General features: G+C 49.2%; 1 long non-coding RNA gene across 1 annotated transcript; it reads left to right on the forward strand.

Annotated features, from left to right (window-relative positions):
- The first annotated feature begins 9,503 nt into the window (after positions 1-9,503).
- LOC115251495 (uncharacterized) lies at positions 9,504-10,423 on the forward strand. Its single transcript, XR_003890055.1, has 3 exons — positions 9,504-9,669; positions 9,743-9,820; positions 10,089-10,423. It is a non-coding gene; the product is annotated as an uncharacterized lncRNA (long non-coding RNA).
- The last annotated feature ends 6,498 nt before the right edge of the window (positions 10,424-16,921 follow it).

The following is a 16,921-nucleotide window of genomic DNA, read 5'->3' on the forward strand; positions in this document are numbered from 1 at the left end:
CAAATGGGAACACCTCGTAAGCAACAGTGGCTTCTCAAGGTTCCGGACAGTCATGGAAAAATACCATGCTGTGTCAGACGCTTGACCAGACCAAAGACTGATTTTGGCTCCCCTCCAATTTGTTCTCTGAAAGCTTATATAAACTAAAAATATAAAATGTAGATCATTTATTTCTGTCATTTCAATCTTGCTTCCTTTGTTACTATTGAATTTTGATTCATTTTATAAAACTTGTGGGACTTTATAAATATTAAACAGCAGGACAACATGATTACTGCATAATGTGCAATTACAAAGCGTAGCCCAGGACCCCCTAATGATGCTGAACAACATTGGTGCCAAGTTTCCCTTGCCCGGATGCGGGTCACCGGGGCCCCCTCCTGGAGCCAGGCCTGGGGGTGGGGCACGTTGGCGAGCGCCTGGTGGCCGGACCTCTGCCCATGGAGTCCGGCCGGGCGCAGCCCGAAGAGGCAACATGGGACCCCCTTCCCGTGGGCTCACCACCTGCAGGAGGGGCCAAGGGGGTCGGGTGCATTGTGTTTTGGGTAGCAGCCGGAGGCAGGGACCTTGGCGGTCTGATTCCCGGCTGCACAAACTGGCTCTAGGGACATGGAATGTCACCTCTCTGGTGGGAAAGGAGCCTGAGTTGGTGCGCGAGGTTGAGAAGTTCCGACTGGATATAGTTGGCCTCACCTCGACGCACGGCAAGGGCTCTGGAACCAGTCTTCTTGAGAGGGGTTGGACTCTCTACCACTCTGGAGTTGCCGATGGTGAGAGGCGACGAGCAGGGGTGGCAATTCTGGTTGCTCCCCAGCTCAGTGCCTATGTATTGGAGTTTACCCCGGTGGATGAGAGGGTAGCCTCCCTTCGCCTTCGGGTGGGGGGACGGATCCTGACTGTTGTTTGTGCCTATGGTCCAAACAGCAGTTCAGCATATCCACCCTTTTTGGAGTCCTTAGAGGGAGTGCTGGAGAGTGCCCCTTCTGGGGGCTCCCTCGTCCTCCTGGGTGACTTCAATGCTCACGTTGGCAATGACAGTGTGACCTGGAGAGGTGTGATTGGGAAGAACGGCCCCCCTGATCTGAACCCGAGTGGTGTTTTGTTATTGGACTTCTGTGCTCGTCTCAGATTGTCCATAACGAACACCTTGTTCAGACATAAAGGCGTCCACATGTGCACTTGGCACCGGGACGCCTTAGGCCGCAGATCGATGATCGACTTTGTGGTTGTGTCATCGGATTTGCGGCCGCATGTTCTGGACACTCGGGTGAAGAGAGGGGCGGAGCTGTCAACTGATCACCACCTGGTGGTGAGTTGGCTCCGATGGTGGGGTAGGATGCCGGACAGACCTGGCAGGCCCAAACGTGTTGTGAGGGTCTGCTGGGAACGCCTGGCAGAGTCCCCTGTCAGAAGGAGCTTCAACTCACGCCTCCGGGAGAGCTTTGACCATGTCCCGGGGGAGGCGGGGGACATTGAGTCCGAGTGGACCGTGTTCCGTGCCTCCATTGTTGAGGCAGCTGACCGGTGCTGTGGCCGCAAGGTGGTTGGTGCCTGTCGTGGCGGCAATCCCGAACCCGCTGGTGGACACCAGCGGTGAGGGATGCCGTCAAGCTGAAGAAGGAGTCGTATCGGGCCTTACTGGCCTGTGGGACTCCTGAGGCAGCAGATGGGTACCGGCGTGCCAAGCGGAGTGCAGCTACGGCGGTTGCCGAGGCAAAGACTCGGACATGGGAAGAGTTCGGTGAGGCCATGGAGAACGACTTTCGGACGGCCTCGAAAAGGTTCTGGACCACCATCCGGCGTCTGAGAAGGGGGAAGCAGTGCACTGTCAACACTGTGTATAGTGGTGATGGTGTGCTGCTGACCTCAACTCGGGATGTTGTGGATCGGTGGAAGGAATACTTCGAGGACCTCCTCAATCCCACCAACACGCCTTCCAGTGAGGAAGTAGGGCCTGGGGACCTGGAGATGGGCTCTCGTATCTCCGGGGCTGAAGTTGCCGAGGTAGTTAAAAAACTCCTCGGTGGCAAGGCCCCGGGGGTGGATGAGATCCGCCCAGAGTCCCTTAAGGCTCTGGATGTTGTAGGGCTGTCGTGGTTGACTCGACTCTGCAACATCGCGTGGACATCGGGGGCAGTGCCGCTGGATTGGCAGACCGGGGTGGTAGTCCCTCTTTTTAAGAAGGGGGACCGGAGGGTGTGTTCCAACTATAGGGGGATCACACTCCTCAGCCTCCCTGGTAAGGTCTATTCAGGGGTACTGGAGAGGAGGGTCCGCCGGATAGTCGAACCTCGGATTCAGGAGGAGCAATGTGGTTTTCGTCCTGGGCGTGGAACAGTGGACCAGCTCTACACCCTCAGCAGGGTCTCCGAGGGTGCATGGGAGTTTGCCCAACCAGTCCACATGTGTTTTGTGGACTTGGAGAAGGCATTCGACCGTGTCCCTCGGGGGGTCCTGTGGGGGGTCCTCCGAGAGTATGGGGTGTCGGGCCCGCTGATACGGGCTGTCCGCTCCCTGTACGATCGGTGCCAGAGTTTGGTCCGAATTGCTGGCAGTAAGTCGAACTCGTTTCCGGTTCGGGTTGGCCTCCGCCAGGGCTGCCCTTTGTCACCGATTCTGTTCATAATTTTTATGGACAGAATTTCTAGGTGCAGTCATGGTGTTGAGGGGATCCGGTTTGGTGACCTCAGGATCGCGTCTCTGCTTTTTGCGGATGATGTGGTCCTGTCGGCTTCTTCGGCCCCTTGACCTCCAACTATCACTGGATCGGTTCGCCGCCGCATGTGAAGCGGCTGGGATGAGAATCAGCACCTCCAAATCCGAGGCCATGGTTCTCGACCGGAAAAAGGTGGAGTGCCTTCTCCGGGTAAAGGAGGAGATCCTGCCCCAAGTGGAGGAGTTTAAGTACCTCGGGGTCTTGTTCACGAGTGGGGGAAGAATGGAGCGGGAGATCGACAGGCGGATCGGTGCGGCGTCCACAGTAATGCGGACTCTGCACCGGTCCGTTGTGGTGAAGAGAGAGCTGAGCTGAAAGGCGAAGCTCTCGATTTACCGGTCGATCTTCGTTCCTACCCTCACCTATAGTCATGAGCTTTGGGTAATGACCGAAAGAACAAGATCACGGGTACAAGCGGCTGAAATGAGCTTCCTCCGTAGGGTGGCTGGGCTCTCCCTTAGAGATAGGGTGAGAAGCTCTGCCATCCGGGAGGAGCTCGGACTAGAGTCGCTGCTCCTCCGCGTTGAGAGGAGCCAGATGGGGTGGCTTGGGCATCTAGTCAGGATGCCCCCTGGACGCCTCCCTGGTGAGGTGTTCAGGGCATGTCCCTCCGGTAGGAGACCCCCGGGGAGACCCAGGACACGTTGGAGAGACTATGTCTCTCGACTGGCCTGGGAACGCCTGGGGATCCCTCCGGATGAGCTAGAGGAGGTAGCTGGGGAGAGGGAAGTCTGGGCTTCTCTCCTTAGGCTGCTGCCCCCGCGACCCGACCCCGGATAAGCGGTAGAGAATGGATGGATGGATGGAATGTGCAATTAGGGGTCACCAGCAGGGGGCAGTGAGATGAGGTTTCTCATGATTGTGTTGGTCAGAACTCTCTTCGTACACGTCACACTGAAACATCAATACAAGACGTTTAATATGTTTTATGGAGCTTCCTCATGTCCCATTGCTTAAGATGACTAAGTTGGTCAATATCAGAGCAAAATTCCATTAAAGCTTGAGAAAACCTTCAGAAAAACAATCTTTTTCTGGTCATTCGATCTTGATAGTTGACTGGGATCTGATCATCAAGTAGTATGAACTATTTCTAGTTCTATTTTCATCAAAGCCTATCTTTATTGAACCATCAGGTGAGCTATCAAAGACCCAAATCAAATTAAAATCAACTTTTCTCCACAGCAGTAAATAAAACTTAAAAATATAATCAAACTACTTAGTGGGCGGAGCTTAGAATTGCCCCTATTGAGCAAATGCTTTGGTTTTCCAATGTGTTTGGGGTCATTTTTGTTTCAGTTTCAAGGATCACGGTTATTTTTAGGGGAGTGACAGATGTCTGTGAGGTGATTTTAACCTGATTTGTAGTCCTAAACCCTTTCCTTAATTTCAGAACTGATGGAAAGATCGGTAAAAATGCTTTGTTCTTTCTATTATCTTTTCAGCCTCCTTTATTTGCATTCAATCACTGATACTTAAGCATACGGAAAATGGGGATGCTAAATGAATTCATCTTTTGTCTACTACTGACAATTATGAAGTAAATCAAGTGTGTATGAGTGTGTGTGTGTGTGTGTGTGTGTGTGTGTTCTTGCTACTTTTTGAGTGCCAGAAATTGTATTCTGCAGGCAAAGTGAGGACATTTCTGGAAGTGAGGACCTTTTGGCTCATCTTTGCAACTTCAGAGGGCTGTTGAGACATGAGGGTTCAGACACGGCTGAAGTTGAACTGAATGTTTAAGGTTTAGGGCTTTAGTCAGGATGGTAAAGGCGGGAGGGAGGGGCTGGAGAATGTGTTTTGTTTGAAAGTCTTCACGTAGATAGATTAATGAGAATTATGTATGCTTATGGTCACATTTCAGTTCTTTCAGGCTCATTCCATTGCAAGATATTTTCTTACAGAAATCATAACTGCTCATTCACACCACACAAGCTCATCGTGATTGATTTGAAAAAATATTTTAATGGCCATTTTCATAGTTTAGTCACAAAGTGACTCACAGCAGGTAGAAACAAAGAAAATAAACCCAAGCCTTCTCAACCCCACCTATATGCATACAAATATACATAAAAACATAGTTGCTTACACATTCACACAGGCAGACATGTACAGACAGGAGGCTCAACTCCCAACATGGCCGAAACAATAGTCTTAAATGTCGCAATATTAAAATGTGAACAGATGAAGAGCAGAGATCATAGGCACTCACATCAAAGGACCAATGCTTTATACCAAGGCTAAATAATTCAACATATTTAATACATCTGATACATCTGATAGATATAGTTCCTTATAGATTCAACCAAACTCACTTCACTTGTAGAGAAACTTGGATTAGACTTCCAGCACATTCCAGACAGCCACAATGATGAAAGAAAACGGGACCAACAGACCAAGACAAACCGTGAGCAGTTCTCAGTCTCTAGAAAGTGCCACATTACTTTTGCGCAAAAGCAAAATTGTGAATGACATTTGCTTCTTTTAGGACATTGTTAATTTTCCGTTACCCTTAAGTGAGAAAAAAGTACATATATAGCTAGAGATTGCACATTCACTCCCCAGAACATAACTAATAACTTTATCTTACCCATTACCCTTATCCTGGAAATTTCATTAAAATCCCTTCATTACTTTTTGCATTATTTTGCTAAGTTTAATGCTCACATAACCAGCAGGCGGCGCTGTACCAGCAAAGGTATATTTTGTATATTTGTCCATTTGCATATGTGACGTATGACCTCAATTTGACAACGCATGTCCTTCCTGTTTAAATTCTCCAGCGCCAACGCAATCAGGCCCTCTGAAACTTTGTGGGGGGTTTTAGAGTTTCACATTTTAATTTTGGCCCCACAACCCCACCAAATGTCATGCGTGTAGGTGAAACTTTACCTCGGGGCTTCTCCGAGAACCATCAAGCAGGTGGGGCAAAAATGGCGCCACCTGTATGAAGATGGCGCTTGGCCTATGTTTATCCAGTGTGTTTGTGTGTGTGTGTGTGGGTTGCCACTTTTTGAGCACCAAAAATTGCATTCTACTAGCAAAGTGAGGACATTTCTGGAAGCCATTTCTGCATGCCCATTTCCTTTACCAAAACATTTTTAAAAATGCCAGATCTAAGGTCTGCAAAATTTCAGATTTTCGAGCACGATTAGGCCCCCGCAAAACCATTTTTACCCAACTAAGCAGAATAAACACTAGCAAACAACAGCGAGGACAGTGCTTGGGTCCTAATTCTACCAATACTGCTGGTAATAATTTAAAAAACTAGCACTCAAAGAGTGCAGACCTCTGCCAAGTCGGCCATTTCCTCATACTGTAACTTACCCCGTCAGTATAGTACATTCACTGTAGTCGGTGGTTTTATTATCAAAAGCACCTTTGCTTTCATCTTGGCCTATGATCTTTGGATAATTGAAGGTCCAAGTCCCTCCAGAATTCACCAAAATCTAATCAGCTGTTCCTTGGGCCGTCAAAATGTCATTAAAATCCATCCATAGCAATAGACTAATTTTGTCATTTCACTGTAAACACATATCCATTCCTGTGTCTGGTTTCAGTTTCTAGAAAATATTGAAAAAAACGATAAAATGCTCCATCAACTACAATGGAGCGAATGTACCAGCGATCATGGACGCGCAATCTTTGCGGAATTGACCAAGGAGATGCTTGGGAACCCTCAAAGCGTCTTAACCAAGATCACTCCTGAGAGGTCTCATAGCTTGATGGAACAGGTGAAACACCTGAACATAAACACCAAAGAGAAGCTCAATGGTGCCATTGATCTGATCGTGGAACAGGCGATGTCAGAGCCAGCCTCCTGTGCCACCTACGCCAATATGTGCAGAGAGTTGATGGGGGTAAGTTCATCGCATCCATCATGGATGCGCTCAAAACAGTTACCAGACACAACTATATATCTCTATTCTTTAACAGAGGTGCGGGGGGACTGGTGACACTCCAAGCTACCTTGGAGCAGGAGGGGGGGGGGGGTTATGATACAACACAGGTCTTGATTTGATGTGAAAAGAAATGTTTTTCCCGTGCTCCTCAGAGAAACATGGGCCCTGAAAGTGGTGACACATCACAGAATTTCGCAAATCTTCTGCTTCAACGTTGCCAGCAGGAGTTGCTGAAAGACAGAAATGATGATGAAGCTCTAATTAATGGACAAAAGAAGCTTGGCGCTCCCCAAAATGTAAGTGTGACTGTCGCTGACACTAAAAATGAAAGTTTGCTGCTGACAAATACTACAAATTTTCCATTTCTGGAATGTTTTACAACTATGTTGGCTGTCCCGACCTCCGCGGAAGTTTATGAATTCAGACGTGATCTGTCCTTGCAGGACGACGAGCATCGAGCCATGGAAACCAAGGCTCGCCGCCGTTCGCTCGGTCTTAAAAGATTTATTGGAGAACTCTTCAAACTAGAAATACTGAATGAACCCATCATGCACGAATGCCTTGAGAAACTCCTCAATAATTGTCACGAGGACTCAGTTGAATGCCTCTGCAAGCTGCTGTCCACCTGTGGAAAACGACTGGACACAGAGGAGGCCAAGGTCAGTACAGAGGTCAACAACTGTATTTATTCTTGATTCTTATACTTTTGAAACTTTTGGAAAGATTGTTTGAAGCAGTGAGTTGCTAAAAAGACTTACCAGTTCTCTATCCGCATGTCCCCTTTTAGCCACAGATGGATCGGTACTTTAACTATATCATTGAAATGATGAAAGAGGGCCAGGTCTCTTCTAGGGTCAACTTCCTGCTTCAGGATTTGGTGCAACTCAAGATGGTGAATATTGTTTAATATAATACATCTAAAATAGAGGACTTTAGTGGGGTTAAGGGGGGAAGTGCATCTCATGCTAAAAATACTGGCCAGGTTTGGGTTTTCACCTTCTGAATATGAAAACATTTTGTTGAATTGAACGGCTATTTCCCTTATTTCCTTTTACAATCTCCAGAACAACTGGATACCTCGAAGACCAGAAGATGGTCCGAGAACATTCTATGCAGTCCAAAAAAGGGCAGCGCTGTATACTACCACTGTGAAAGAGCTGATTCACGATCAGAGAAAAGGTAGACGAGATGGTCACAGGCTGGCACCTGAGGACAAGTGGAGGAGAGACACTCCGGATAGCACCTTAAGGAAGGATGGTCCTGAGAGGAGTGGGAGAAGAGAAGCTCCTGAGAGAAGCGGGAAGAGAGAAGCTCCTGTGGGGAGTGGAAGTAGAGATGCTCCTGAGAGGAGTGGGAGAAGAGAAGCTCCTAAGAGAAGCGGGAGGAGAGAAGCTCCTGTGGGGAGTGGAAGTAGAGATGCTCCTGAGAGGAGCGGGAGAAGAGAAGCTCCTGAAAGCAGTGGAAGGAGAGATGCTCCTGAAAGCAGTGAAAGGAGAGAAGCTCCGGAGAGCAGTGGGAGGACAGGTGCTCCTGAGAGGAACTGGAAGAAAGAAGCTCCTGAGAGCAGTGGAAGTAGAGATGCTCCTGAGAGAAGCGGGAAGAGAGAAGCTCCTGTGGGGAGTGGAAGTAGAGATGCTCCTGAGAGGAGTGGGAGAAGAGAAGCTCCTGAGAGGAGCTGGATGAGAGAAGCTCCTGAGAGGAGCTGGATGAGAGGAGGTCCTGAGAGGAGCGGGATGAGAGAAGCTCCTGAGAATTGCTGGAGGAGAGAAGCTCCTGAGAGGAGCTGGATGAGAGAAGCTCCTGAGAGGAGCTGGATGAGAGGAGGTCCTGAGAGGAGCGGGATGAGAGAAGCTCCTGAGAATTGCTGGAGGAGAGAAGCTCCTGAGAGGAGTGGGAGAAGAGAAGCTCCTGAGAGGAGCGGGATGAGAGAAGCTCCTGAGAGGAGCATGAGGAGAGAAGCTCCTGAGAGGAGCGGGAGGAGAGAAGCTCCTGAGAATTGCTGGAGGAGAGAAGCTCCTGAGAGGAGCGTGAGGAGAGAAGCTCCTGAGAATTGCTGGAGGAGAAAAGCTCCTGAGAGGAGCCTGATGAGAGAAGCTCCTGAGAGGAGCTGGATGAGAGAAGCTCCTGAGAGGAACTGGAAGAAAGAAGCTCCTGAGATCAGTGGAAGGACAGGTGCTCCTGAGAGGAAATGGAAGAAAGAAGCTCCTGAGAGCAGTGGAAGGAGAGAAGCTCCTGAGAGGAGCTGGATGAGAGAAGCTCCTGAGAGGAGCGGGATGAGAGAAGCTCCTGAGAGGAGCGGGAGGAGAGAAGCCCCTGAGAGGAGCGGGATGAGAGAAGCTCCTGAGAGGAGCTGGATGAGAGAAGCTCCTGAGAGGAGCGGGATGAGAGAAGCTCCTGAGAGGAGCTGGAGGAGAGAAGCTCCTGAGAGGAACTGGAAGAAAGAAGCTCCTGAGAGCAGTGGAAGGACAGGTGCTCCTGAGAGGAAATGGAAGAAAGAAGCTCCTGAGTGCAGTGGAAGGAGAGATGCTCCTGAAAGCAGTGAAAGGAGAGAAGCTCCTGAGAGGAGCTGGATGAGAGAAGCTCCTGAGAGCAGTGGAAGAAGAGATGCTCCTGAAAGCAGTGAAAGGAGAGAAGCTCCTGAGAGCAGTGGAAGGAGAGAAACTCCTGAGAGGAGCTGGATGAGAGAAGCTCCTGAGAGGAGCTGGATGAGAGAAGCTCCTGAGAGGAACTGGAAGAAAGAAGCTCCTGAGAGCAGTGGAAGAAGAGATGCTCCTGAAAGCAGTGAAAGGAGAGAAGCTCCTGAGAGCAGTGGAAGGAGAGAAACTCCTGAGAGGAGCTGGATGAGAGCAGCTCCTGAGAGGAGCTGGATGAGAGCAGCTCCTGAGAGAAGCTGGATGAGAGAAGCTCCTGAGAGGAGCGGGAGGAGAGAAACTCCTGAGAGGAGCGGGAGGAGAGAAACTCCTGAGAGGAGCGGGAGGAGAGAAGCTCCTGAGAGCAACTTAAGGAAACCCTCTCCTGAAAGCAGCTGGAGGAGACCATCAGAAAAATGCAGCCGAGGTAAATAACTAGAGTTAGCTCTACAATTACAACTGCTGTGTAGCATGATGGAAATATGAGTCTTTCATATCAGGAGAAAGCCCCATGTCCAGCACTTCTGACACCATCTTCAGATGAACTACAGAAGTGTCTTCCACTCAGCGATGTCAAGGTATGAACAAGAAATTTTGCAAGTGTTTTCTATTATATGCACAAAATTGAGCAGAGTGATAAAAACCTGGTCGAAATAGGGGGAAAAAGGTTGAATCTCTAAATACATCATGTAAACTAATGAAACTGGGGAAGCCACCATGGAGCATCCACAAAGTGTTTTTCTTTCATTTCTTTACCTGTAGGGGGCGCCAACAGCCACAGAACAGTAAACATGCAGAAAATTTAGAGAACTCACAACTGCTAAAATTGGCTTTGTTCTGTTGCAGATCTCGTGCGGATGTTCCTCGATATTCTGTGGGACGAGGGAGCTGTCAGTGAAATCATTTTTTTTTTTCAAATGGGAACACCTCGTAAGCAACAGTGGCTTCTCAAGGTTCCGGACAGTCATGGAAAAATACCATGCTGTGTCAGACGCTTGACCAGACCAAAGACTGATTTTGGCTCCCCTCCAATTTGTTCTCTGAAAGCTTATATAAACTAAAAATATAAAATGTAGATCATTTATTTCTGTCATTTCAATCTTGCTTCCTTTGTTACTATTGAATTTTGATTCATTTTATAAAACTTGTGGGACTTTATAAATATTAAACAGCAGGACAACATGATTACTGCATAATGTGCAATTACAAAGCGTAGCCCAGGACCCCCTAATGATGCTGAACAACATTGGTGCCAAGTTTCCCTTGCCCGGATGCGGGTCACCGGGGCCCCCTCCTGGAGCCAGGCCTGGGGGTGGGGCACGTTGGCAAGCGCCTGGTGGCCGGACCTCTGCCCATGGAGTCCGGCCGGGCGCAGCCCGAAGAGGCAACATGGGACCCCCTTCCCGTGGGCTCACCACCTGCAGGAGGGGCCAAGGGGGTCGGGTGCATTGTGTTTTGGGTAGCAGCCGGAGGCAGGGACCTTGGCGGTCTGATTCCCAGCTGCACAAACTGGCTCTAGGGACATGGAATGTCACCTCTCTGGTGGGAAAGGAGCCTGAGTGGGTGCGCGAGGTTGAGAAGTTCCGACTAGATATAGTTGGCCTCACCTCGACGCACGGCAAGGGCTCTGGAACCAGTCTTCTTGAGAGGGGTTGGACTCTCTACCACTCTGGAGTTGCCGATGGTGAGAGGCGACGAGCAGGGGTGGCAATTCTGGTTGCTCCCCAGCTCAGTGCCTGTGTATTGGAGTTTACCCCGGTGGATGAGAGGGTAGCCTCCCTTCGCCTTCGGGTGGGGGGACGGATCCTGACTGTTGTTTGTGCCTATGGTCCAAACAGCAGTTCAGCGTATCCACCCTTTTTGGAGTCCTTAGAGGGAGTGCTGGAGAGTGCCCCTTCTGGGGGCTCCCTCGTCCTCCTGGGTGACTTCAATGCTCACGTTGGCAATGACAGTGTGACCTGGAGAGGTGTGATTGGGAAGAACGGCCCCCCTGATCTGAACCCGAGTGGTGTTTTGTTATTGGACTTCTGTGCTCGTCTCAGATTGTCCATAACGAACACCTTGTTCAGACATAAAGGCGTCCACATGTGCACTTGGCACCGGGACGCCTTAGGCCGCAGATCGATGATCGACTTTGTGGTTGTGTCATCGGATTTGCGTGTTCTGGACACTCGGGTGAAGAGAGGGGCGGAGCTGTCAACTGATCACCACCTGGTGGTGAGTTGGCTCCGATGGTGGGGTAGGATGCCGGACAGACCTGGCAGGCCCAAACGTGTTGTGAGGGTCTGCTGGGAACGCCTGGCAGAGTCCCCTGTCAGAAGGAGCTTCAACTCACGCCTCCGGGAGAGCTTTGACCATGTCCCGGGGGAGGCGGGGGACATTGAGTCCGAGTGGACCGTGTTCCGTGCCTCCATTGTTGAGGCAGCTGACCGGTGCTGTGGCCGCAAGGTGGTTGGTGCCTGTCGTGGCGGCAATCCCGAACCCGCTGGTGGACACCAGCGGTGAGGGATGCCGTCAAGCTGAAGAAGGAGTCGTATCGGGCCTTACTGGCCTGTGGGACTCCTGAGGCAGCAGATGGGTACCGGCGTGCCAAGCGGAGTGCAGCTACGGCGGTTGCCGAGGCAAAGACTCGGACATGGGAAGAGTTCGGTGAGCCCATGGAGAACGACTTTCGGACGGCCTCGAAAAGGTTCTGGACCACCATCCGGCGTCTGAGAAGGGGGAAGCAGTGCACTGTCAACACTGTGTATAGTGGTGATGGTGTGCTGCTGACCTCAACTCGGGATGTTGTGGATCGGTGGAAGGAATACTTCGAGGACCTCCTCAATCCCACCAACACGCCTTCCAGTGAGGAAGTAGGGCCTGGGGACCTGGAGATGGGCTCTCGTATCTCCGGGGCTGAAGTTGCCGAGGTAGTTAAAAAACTCCTCGGTGGCAAGGCCCCGGGGGTGGATGAGATCCGCCCAGAGTCCCTTAAGGCTCTGGATGTTGTAGGGCTGTCGTGGTTGACTCGACTCTGCAACATCGCGTGGACATCGGGGGCAGTGCCGCTGGATTGGCAGACCGGGGTGGTAGTCCCTCTTTTTAAGAAGGGGGACCGGAGGGTGTGTTCCAACTATAGGGGGATCACACTCCTCAGCCTCCCTGGTAAGGTCTATTCAGGGGTACTGGAGAGGAGGGTCCGCCGGATAGTCGAACCTCGGATTCAGGAGGAGCAATGTGGTTTTCGTCCTGGGCGTGGAACAGTGGACCAGCTCTACACCCTCAGCAGGGTCTCCGAGGGTGCATGGGAGTTTGCCCAACCAGTCCACATGTGTTTTGTGGACTTGGAGAAGGCATTCGACCGTGTCCCTCGGGGGGTCCTGTGGGGGGTCCTCCGAGAGTATGGGGTGTCGGGCCCGCTGATACGGGCTGTCCGCTCCCTGTACGATCGGTGCCAGAGTTTGGTCCGAATTGCTGGCAGTAAGTCGAACTCGTTTCCGGTTCGGGTTGGCCTCCGCCAGGGCTGCCCTTTGTCACCGATTCTGTTCATAATTTTTATGGACAGAATTTCTAGGTGCAGTCATGGTGTTGAGGGGATCCGGTTTGGTGACCTCAGGATCGCGTCTCTGCTTTTTGCGGATGATGTGGTCCTGTTGGCTTCATCGGCCCGTGACCTCCAACTATCACTGGATCGGTTCGCCGCCGCATGTGAAGCGGCTGGGATGAGAATCAGCACCTCCAAATCCGAGGCCATGGTTCTCGACCGGAAAAAGGTGGAGTGCCTTCTCCGGGTAAAGGAGGAGATCCTGCCCCAAGTGGAGGAGTTTAAGTACCTCGGGGTCTTGTTCACGAGTGGGGGAAGAATGGAGCGGGAGATCGACAGGCGGATCGGTGCGGCGTCCACAGTAATGCGGACTCTGCACCGGTCCGTTGTGGTGAAGAGAGAGCTGAGCCGAAAGGCGAAGCTCTCGATTTACCGGTCGATCTTCGTTCCTACCCTCACCTATAGTCATGAGCTTTGGGTAATGACCGAAAGAACAAGATCACGGGTACAAGCGGCTGAAATGAGCTTCCTCCGTAGGGTGGCTGGGCTCTCCCTTAGAGATAGGGTGAGAAGCTCTGCCATCCGGGAGGAGCTCGGACTAGAGTCGCTGCTCCTCCGCGTTGAGAGGAGCCAGATGGGGTGGCTTGGGCATCTAGTCAGGATGCCCCCTGGACGCCTCCCTGGTGAGGTGTTCAGGGCATGTCCCTCCGGTAGGAGACCCCCGGGGAGACCCAGGACACGTTGGAGAGACTATGTCTCTCGACTGGCCTGGGAACGCCTGGGGATCCCTCCGTAAATCAAGTGTGTATGAGTGTGTGTGTGTGTGTGTGTGTGTGTGTGTGTGTGTGTGTGTGTGTGTGTGTGTGTGTTCTTGCTACTTTTTGAGTGCCAGAAATTGTATTCTGCAGGCAAAGTGAGGACATTTCTGGAAGTGAGGACCTTTTGGCTCGTCTTTGCAACTTCAGAGGGCTGTTGAGACATGAGGGTTCAGACATGGCTGAAGTTGAACTGAATGTTTAAGGTTTAGGGCTTTAGTCAGGATGGTAAAGGCGGGAGGGAGGGGCTGGAGAATGTGTTTTGTTTGAAAGTCTTCACGTAGATAGATTAATGAGAATTATGTATGCTTATGGTCACATTTCAGTTCTTTCAGGCTCATTCCATTGCAAGATATTTTCTTACAGAAATCATAACTGCTCATTCACACCACACAAGCTCATCGTGATTGATTTGAAAAAATATTTTAATGGCCATTTTCATAGTTTAGTCACAAAGTGACTCACAGCAGGTAGAAACAAAGAAAATAAACCCAAGCCTTCTCAACCCCACCTATATGCATACAAATATACATAAAAACATAGTTGCTTACACATTCACACAGGCAGACATGTACAGACAGGAGGCTCAACTCCCAACATGGCCGAAACAATAGTCTTAAATGTCGCAATATTAAAATGTGAACAGATGAAGAGCAGAGATCATAGGCACTCACATCAAAGGACCAATGCTTTATACCAAGGCTAAATAATTCAACATATTTAATACATCTGATACATCTGATAGATATAGTTCCTTATAGATTCAACCAAACTCACTTCACTTGTAGAGAAACTTGGATTAGACTTCCAGCACATTCCAGACAGCCACAATGATGAAAGAAAACGGGACCAACAGACCAAGACAAACCGTGAGCAGTTCTCAGTCTCTAGAAAGTGCCACATTACTTTTGCGCAAAAGCAAAATTGTGAATGACATTTGCTTCTTTTAGGACATTGTTAATTTTCCGTTACCCTTAAGTGAGAAAAAAGTACATATATAGCTAGAGATTGCACATTCACTCCCCAGAACATAACAAATAACTTTATCTTACCCATTACCCTTATCCTGGAAATTTCATTAAAAGCCCTTCATTACTTTTTGCATTATTTTGCTAAGTTTAATGCTCACATAACCAGCAGGCGGCGCTGTACCAGCAAAGGTATATTTTGTATATTTGTCAATTTGCATATGTGACGTATGACCTCAATTTGACAACGCATGTCCTTCCTGTTTAAATTCTCCAGCGCCAACGCAATCAGGTCCTCTGAAACTTTGTGGGGGGTTTTAGAGTTTCACATTTTAATTTTGGCCCCACAACCCCACCAAATGTCATGCGTGTAGGTGAAACTTTACCTCGGGGCTTCTCCGAGAACCATCAAGCAGGTGGGGCAAAAATGGCGCCACCTGTATGAAGATGGCGCTTGGCCTATGTTTATCCAGTGTGTTTGTGTGTGTGTGTGTGTGTGGGTTGACACTTTTTGAGCACCAAAAATTGCATTCTACTAGCAAAGTGAGGACATTTCTGGAAGCCATTTCTGCATGCCCATTTCCTTTACCAAAACATTTTTAAAAATGCCAGATCTGAGGTCTGCAAAATTTCAGATTTTCGAGCACGATTAGGCCCCGGCAAAACCATTTTTACCCAACTAAGCAGAATAAACACTAGCAAACAACAGCCCTCACAGCGAGGACAGTGCTTGGGTCCTAATTCTACCAATACTGCTGGTAATAATTTAAAAAACTAGCACTCAAAGAGTGCACACCTCTGCCAAGTCGGCCATTTCCTCATACTGTAACTTACCCCGTCAGTATAGTACATTCACTGTAGTCGGTGGTTTTATTATCAAAAGCACCTTTGCTTTCATGTTGGCCTATGATCTTTGGATAATTGAAGGTCCAAGTCCCTCCAGAATTCACCAAAATCTAATCAGCTGTTCCTTGGGCCGTCAAAATGTCATTAAAATCCATCCATAGCAATAGACTAATTTTGTCATTTCACTGTAAACACATATCCATTCCTGTGTCTGGTTTCAGTTTCTAGAAAATATTGAAAAAAACGATAAAATGCTCCATCAACTACAATGGAGCGAATGTACCAGCGATCATGGACGCGCAATCTTTGCGGAATTGACCAAGGAGATGCTTGGGAACCCTCAAAGCGTCTTAACCAAGATCACTCCTGAGAGGTCTCGTAGCTTGATGGAACAGGTGAAACACCTGAACATAAACACCAAAGAGAAGCTCAATGGTGCCATTGATCTGATCGTGGAACAGGCGATGTCAGAGCCAGCCTCCTGTGCCACCTACGCCAATATGTGCAGAGAGTTGATGGGGGTAAGTTCATCGCATCCATCATGGATGCGCTCAAAACAGTTACCAGACACAACTATATATCTCTATTCTTTAACAGAGGTGCGGGGGGGACTGGTGACACTCCAAGCTACCTTGGAGCAGGAGGGGGGGGGGGGGGTTATGATACAACACAGGTCTTGATTTGATGTGAAAAGAAATGTTTTTCCCGTGCTCCTCAGAGAAACATGGGCCCTGAAAGTGGTGACACATCACAGAATTTCGCAAATCTTCTGCTTCAACGTTGCCAGCAGGAGTTGCTAAAAGACAGAAATGATGATGAAGCTCTAATTAATGGACAAAAGAAGCTTGGCGCTCCCCAAAATGTAAGTGTGACTGTCGCTGACACTAAAAATGAAAGTTTGCTGCTGACAAATACTACAAATTTTCCATTTCTGGAATGTTTTACAACTATGTTGGCTGTCCTGACCTCCGCGGAAGTTTATGAATTCAGACGTGATCTGTCCTTGCAGGACGACGAGCATCGAGCCATGGAAACCAAGGCTCGCCGCCGTTCGCTCGGTCTTAAAAGATTTATTGGAGAACTCTTCAAACTAGAAATACTGAATGAACCCATCATGCACGAATGCCTTGAGAAACTCCTCAATAATTGTCACGAGGACTCAGTTGAATGCCTCTGCAAGCTGCTGTCCACCTGTGGAAAACGACTGGACACAGAGGAGGCCAAGGTCAGTACAGAGGTCAACAACTGTATTTATTCTTGATTCTTATACTTTTGAAACTTTTGGAAAGATTGTTTGAAGCAGTGAGTTGCTAAAAAGACTTACCAGTTCTCTATCCGCATGTCCCCTTTTAGCCACAGATGGATCGGTACTTTAACTATATCATTGAAATGATGAAAGAGGGCCAGGTCTCTTCTAGGGTCAACTTCCTGCTTCAGGATTTGGTGCAACTCAAGATGGTGAATATTGTTTAATATAATACATCTAAAATAGAGGACTTTAGTGGGGTTAAGGGGGGAAGTGCA

The sequence above is a fragment of the Takifugu rubripes genome, chromosome 11 (genome assembly GCF_901000725.2).
Source record: "Takifugu rubripes chromosome 11, fTakRub1.2, whole genome shotgun sequence".
Lineage (NCBI taxonomy): Eukaryota > Metazoa > Chordata > Actinopteri > Tetraodontiformes > Tetraodontidae > Takifugu > Takifugu rubripes.